Below are 7,363 nucleotides of genomic sequence, written 5' to 3'. Positions count from 1 at the left end.
TGCAAACATACATACATCCATCCACATTTAATACAAAGGAACAGTACACCATACAAGGGAACAAATAAAGCGAATATGCATCAAGTATGACATTCGATATCGCATTTGTTATGGTTAGAAAGAAACGGGAAAGGGTCTCGCAGGGGGTTAAATCTTATGCACTAACGATCAATTACAATTGGTTCTTAACAAAAGAATTCTGTTACATATACACTAATGGAAACCTAATCACTTTAAGTTGATCAACATTGCACGAGATAAACAATTAACTACATGAATCAATTAGCATAACGGAATTTTAAATTAAACTTCCTATTTCAATAACATTAATAATGATTAGCCTACCTAAAATAAAATAACTATGATCACAGAAAGTAAATAAAATAAAATAAAAATAAATAAAAAAACAGAGGGGGGGCGGTTGAACCGGCCCTAGGGGCGGTTGAACCGGCCGGCTGGGCGGCGAGCTGGGCGTCGGGGCGGCTGAGCCGGCCCGGTTGAACCGGCGGCCAGGCGAGCGCGCGGGGGGGGGGGGGGGGGGGGGGTCGGGCTGGCCAGGCGGCCGAGCCGAGGGCACGCCGGCTGGGGGGCACGGCCGGGGGCGCGGCCAAGGCCGGCCGGGGGCCAGGGCGGCCAGGCGGCCAAGGGGCCGGGCGGGCGGACGGCCGGGCGGCCAGGGGGCGCGCCGGCTGGGGGGCACGGCCGGGGGCTGGCCGAGCCGGCCATGGCGGCGGCCATGGCGCCGAGCAGCGAGGGGAAAGGGGAGGGGGGAATGGGGGAGGGAGGAGAGGGGGAGGGGGAGGGGGCTCACCGGCGACGGGGACGGGGCGGGGCGGCCGAGCGGGGCGGCCGATCGGCGACGGGGAGGGGCGGCGCTAGGGCAGGGGGTAGGGGCGGCGGCAGCTTGGGGTGAGGGAGAGAAAATGAGAGAAAATGAGAGAAAATGAGAGGGAGGGAGAAAGAATTGGGGGAAAAAGGGGAGGTGGGGGGGCGGTTGGGCCTGCCAAGGCCCAAGAGGGGGCGCCAGGGGCGGCTTGGGCCGGCCGGGGTCGGCCCACGGCGCGGGAGAGAGAGAATAAGAGGAGAGAGAAAGAGAGAGAAAAAAGAAAGAAAAGATCTTCTCCTTATTTTCGAAATCCGATCTTTCTACATGAATGCAATTGCACTTTCAAAGCAATCAAAAGAAATGCAAGGTTCGGCATGGTGCATCAAACAACATAAAGTATTTAGGGTTTTCTTACACGGGAAATCCAAACCGAATCCCGCTAGAACTTTGGAAAAGGTCAAGGTTTAGCAAGGGAAAAAGAAAAAGAAAAGGTAACGCCCGAATTTTGGCGAGTAAAGAAAAGAAAAAAATTCAACTGCAAAAAATTCGGGGCGTTACAACTAGATTGAACCGAGGATGAAGGCACGAGATCTTCGAGGCACTAGAGCGATGGAGAATGTTAAGGTGACTGAGGAACCTAAATCCAAGGTGAAGAAGAGGCTATGCAGAAGTCAAGGTTGATCGGCTGAGGAAGGCCATGTGCATTGAGGATTGCTACATAAGAACATGACTTGGAACCATTAAAGTAATTCTTACGGGTTATGGTTCAAGTCACAATGTTCAAGTTCATAGCTCAAGGAGTTAAAATTATTCACAAGAAAGAGAAGTATCAAAGTTAGAACCTAGAAGTGACCCAAAAGAGGTAAGTTCTCTCTAACCTTTAGTCTGGGCGCACCGAACCATGAATAGGAGTGGTCCGGTGGCACATGCCAACTAAGTACAGGGCCCGACTGAAGGCTTCAGTAGTCTAGTGCACCGGACCGAGTCTGTCTGCACCGGACCACCTGTACGGCTCAATGGTGAGGTCTCAGGAATTACTTTTATAATTCATCAGACTAGGAACAGTGGTGGTCTGGTGGTGCACCGGACTGCCCACCGACACTTACTTCCAACGGGAGCACGCGCTGCAACGCTAGCTAACGTGGCACCCGACCCGATGGTGCACCGAACCGATCCGGTGCCCGTTAGTAGAAAGCAAGTTCTAATTAGATGCCGGACTAGGGGTGCATGGACCCAGTCGAGTGCCCCTAGCGCAGACGAGTTTCTTCTTTTGTTCTTCAACGACTATGAGAGGCTTGAGGCCATATAAAGGTCCCCTCCATGACCCTAAGGAGTACAATTCTTCAGCAAGCAAGTGGAGACTCATTGTGAAATATTTCTATCTCCCTCTCTTGTGTATTTCTATCTAGAGTTAATATTGGTGCAGTTATAAGCCAAAGGAGAAGGGAGGTGCTTCTAGAAAGAAGAGTGGTGATCTTGAGCAAGTGTTACTCTACCGGAGTGGTGTCAAGAAAGTTGTAAACAGTCACGGCTCTGCTGTAACTATTTGCGTGTTGCATTTCCTCTTGGTAAACGACATATAGGTACAAAAGAAGGTATTTTTACTCTTATTCTGAGTATTTGTACCTTGATCTCCTTAGATGCTTGTATTGCATATGTTTAAGTTGTAAGGGGAAGTAATGTTTGTGTGTTGCATTTCCTTGTTGTCCTTGACAACATACTTTATTCTTGATTGAGATGTGGTTTTGGTGTTTGATGTCAAAGGAGGAGAATTTATGCATTAAAGCTGACCTCAACCTGGGAGGAAAGCTTGTCTTAAGGGTGAAGGTGTTTTGTGTGCTAAAGAGCTCAAAGCCCAACCTTGTAATGATGATGAGATCAACTTAAAGGTGGGAAGTCTCCTTGAGTTTCTTTTGATCTTAAGGGGGGAATGCATTAGTATAGTGTTGATAATGCTTATCACGATCTTATTGTTGATTATTTGGTAATAAAACATTAGTTGTATTAATGGTGCTGATATGGTATAATTGTCGATGCTTGTGCTTTAATTAGTATATTATTGGTGTAGCTGAAAGGGAAATGTGCCCTTGGGCCATTTCTAAGTATTTTGGTGATTAAGTGTCCAACACAAATGGTTATGTGTTAAACTATGCCAAATGGTGGACAAAGTGCAAATCAATACAAAGGTATGATTCTAGACTTAGTACATTGGTTTTTGTGTGCTAACATATTTGTCTAAGTGCTAGAATTAGAGAAAAGACAAATGGAAAAGACTTGGCTCGAGCAGCCAAGACTCTGCTCAGTTTGGGTGCACCGGACTGTCCGGTGGTGCACCAGACAGTGTCTGGTGCGCCAGGCTGGCTCTGGTGAAAAGGCCGCTCTCGGGATTTCGTCGGCGGCGTACGGCTAAAAATCACCGGACTATCCGGTGGTGCACCGGACTGTCCGGTGAGCCAACGATCGGCCGAGCCAACGATCGGTCGTGCAATCCGCGCGTGACGCGTGGCCGGGCCAACGGTCCGATGGGGGCACCGGACTGTCCGGTGTGCACCGGACAATGTCCGGTGCGCCAACGGCTCCAAATCGTCAATGGCCGGTTGCGCCTGAATAGGAAAGGAATCTGTACCGGACAGTGTCCGGTGGTGCACTGGACTGTCCGGTGCACCACCCAACAGAAGGCAAGGGTAGCCTTCCTGGATTGCTCTCAACGGCTCCTAGCTGCCTTGGGGCTATAAAAGTGACCCCTAGGCACATGAAGGAGAATACCAAGCATTCTTTGATCATCTCTTAGCACCAAGACATCTCTCTAGCGCATTTGATTTGTTGTGATAGCAATTTGAGCTCCTCTTGAGTTGAGAACTCTGTGTGTGATCTTAGAGCTCAAGTTGTGACTTGTGTGCGTGTTTGTGCTCGTGCTTTGAGGCTTGTGTGTGTTGCTCTTCCCACTCTTACATCTGTGCTTCTTTGTGATCATTTCATTGTAAGGGCGAGAGGCTCCAAGTTGTGGAGATTCCTCGCAAACAGGAAAGAGTAAAGGAAAAAGAACACCGTGGTATTCAAGTTGATCATTAGATCACTTGAAAGGAGTTGAGTGCAACTCTCGTCCATTGGGATGCCACAACGTGGACTAGGCAAGTGTTGTACTTGGCCGGACCACGGGATAAATCTCTGTGTCTCTTGTGCTTGTTCTCACTGTGTCAATTGTGATTCATAAGAGCTCTCCTTAGCCACTTGATTTCATTGTGCTAACACTTAATCAAGTTTGTGGCTTTAAGTTTCAAGTTTTTACAGGATCACCTATTCACACCCCCCCTCTAGGTGCTCTCAGTAGCATCATCTTTAGTTTATCTTATTATGGTGGTTTAATTAGTATTTGTGTAGTGATTTGATATCTATGGTACTTTCATTTGGTGTCTATCGGTAGATATTCATGTGTTGGATTATTCTATGTAGTATCATTTCAATTGGTGTTTAATTGATATTATGGTGCAAAACTTTGATTATGTGCATTTGAGTGTCATAAGAAATGCAGTTTGATATTTGACATGATGCACCCCACGGATTCAAAGATATAGTAAGCTTCACACTTAGCCTAAGTATGTACAATTTAGCATTTGAGGCCAAAGTTGAGATTTCTATGTAAGCACATATTTAGGGGGAGCATTCTATAACTTAGAATTCAAAATTGTGCTTTAAATTCTATCTTGTGTAAGCTTTAATTGTGTTACCATCAATCACCAAAAAGGGGGAGATTGAAAGCTCCCTTGTAGGTTTTGGTGGTTTGGATGCTAACACAATTAAAGGTATGATATGGTGTTAAGTGTTGAACAGGTTCTTCGTGCAAAGCTCATGGGGTTCAACATAGATGATCAAGTGTGATGGTCCAAAAGCTGAGATGACTATGGATAATGGACATCACAAGCTAAGTGAAAGATAGACATTGATTATGTGAGAATCAATGTGGATGACTTGGAGTCAACTGGATTAAATCGAGGATGAAGGCACGAGATCTTCGAGGCAATAGAGCAAGGGAGAAGGTCAAGGTGACTGAGGAACATAAAGCCAATGTGAAGAAGAGGCTCACAGAAGTCAAGTTTGATCAGCTGAGGAAGGTCATGTGCATTGAGGATTGCTTGGAACCATTTGAGCCTGTTTGGGAGCAAGGGTAATGAAGGGGGTTGAGGGGGCTAGAATCCGTCACTATTCAATTTTAAATAGTGAAGGGTTCTAGCCCCCTCAATCCCCTTCGTTCCACTTGCTTCCAAACAATCCTTTAGGACCCGTTTGTTTCCCTTCATTTTGAAGAATTGAAATCTAACTAATGGAGTAGGCTATTTTTTAGAATGTGACATTCCACAACTTTCCAAAGTTTATATATAAGTCTATCTCAAATTCATGTGGTGAGAGATGAAAATTGATTCTATAGATTTACATGGTACTTTTCTAATCTACGACTTATAGCACAATCTTCTACTTGTTTCTCTATACCGTAAATGTAGTTGAGAGCACCTAGAGGGGGGTGAATAGGTGACCCTGTAAAATTCAAAACTAATAGGTGACTCTGTAAAATTCAAAACTATATTATTGGTGTAGCATCATCTTTATTTTAATTATTTTTTAAAATGTTAAATTATTTTTTATTAAGGGTATGTTTGATAGTGAAGTAATTTTATGGTTTTGAGATACATATGTGTTTGGTTGCTACTTAAAAACCATAGTTTTAAATACCATAGTATCTTTAAAACTAGCTAAGTGCTTGTGCGTTGCGACGGTATCTATACATTTAAGGTAGATCTTACTCAAATGAAATTAATGTTATCTGACTACGCGGGCGCAACACTAGTGTACGAGTATACATGTTCAAATAAACTAGGCCTGATGAGTGGCCTGTGGCCCGACAAGGTTTTGGTCGGCCCGAGCACGACATTACTTGGCCCTATTTTATTATTTCATTGTTTTTTCTATAAAATCTCTATAGTATACTTGAATATAGAGTATAAAACATAAAAACATGTGTTCTAGTGGCTATGTGGATGTGAACGTGGGTTTAGAGTCAACAATTGTGCATAATTTTTCTTATTTTTACCATTTAAACCCCACATCTGTATGAAAAACTATAGATGAGTCCGAGAATTTATCCATATTGCATGTACATGGCTACGATGGTTTCTATATATCATGTGTGATTATATTTTAAATTTTCTAATTGTTACTTCATATATTAACGATATCGATCTCTCTTAATTTTAATGTAATTATACAAGTATTGCTGTGGTAGAGGGCGTTTGTTCGATCCCTACTCTCACTTAATATTTTGCTACATGCCTTAAATTTTGATGTAGACACAAACACGCGCAGAGAGGTCTGGGGTGCTCGCTTGGGAGCGCATTGACGTACGGAGAAACCGACGAAACTCTTATATTATATAATATAAAGATAAATATTTTCTATTAAAGGAGCAGCGGTCCTAGAACAGGCGGCTAGCTAGGGCGGTTACACCTTGCGTGGGTAGGGGCAGACACGATATCGGGGGAGAGGGCATGCGCGGTTGGATGGGGTGGGACATAGAACGGACGGTTTATTCTAAAAGATGTAAGAGACTTTTTTGCAAAAAAATTAACATGACACGACATTGAAAGTGATACTTTAATATAGTAGAGACTATATTTTTTCGCGGCCTTCTCCAATTAAGCCTGATGCAAGGAGGATGAAAGAAGAGAAAATTTGGACCGTCTTTTCTTTCCCCTTCCTCTCAGATTCGTACAGCGTCGTGGCCCTCCCCCAACTGCCGACGGCGCCCAGGCTCCAAGAACTTCTTTGCCATAGGTAAAATTGTTAAGGGGAAACACTGTAGTCAATCTTCAGAGAATTCGTACAAAACAGATCACAATTTGTTGAAGAGGATTATAGACAATTGAGTACACCTAGCCCAACCGTTCCTGCAATCCCAGGTTCATTTACCGATTACGGCGATACAACATAAATGGCTGTTGAATGAAGGTATTTTTTCAAGCACATAATCGATATACAGTTTATAAAAAATGGTTGAACACTTAGACCCTGTTTGGGAACAAAGTTTTTGGAAACCACGGTTTTTGAAATACTACAGTATACTTTAGTCATGACAATACCATAGTTTAAAATACTACAGTTTTAGAATACCACAGTATTAGATACATAGAGGTGTTTGGAAGCAAAATATTTTTTTGCACGCGGTAGAGATGTGCGCGCTGCGTTTTACATAGAAAACTGAGGTATAAACCTAAGTTTAGAATACTTCAAAAGAACTGCAGTATTTGTAATACTTTAGTTTTGAAAATAGAGATTTTAGCTGGCTTGCCAAACACCTTTTGATATATAATACTACAGTTTTTTAAAATACTACAGTATTCTTTCAAAACATTGAAAAAACTTCACTCCCAAACACCCCTTTATACTGAATGGCCGAACCCTATAGCATGTACTTTATTCGGATCGTAGATTATTCTCATGCGTCGGTTGATTTCTGTTATGGTCATTTTGTTTCACCAAGCACCG

The sequence above is a fragment of the Zea mays genome, chromosome 3, assembly GCF_902167145.1.
Source record: "Zea mays cultivar B73 chromosome 3, Zm-B73-REFERENCE-NAM-5.0, whole genome shotgun sequence".
Taxonomy (NCBI): domain Eukaryota; kingdom Viridiplantae; phylum Streptophyta; class Magnoliopsida; order Poales; family Poaceae; genus Zea; species Zea mays.
Note: the sequence above shows the minus strand (reverse complement) of the source record.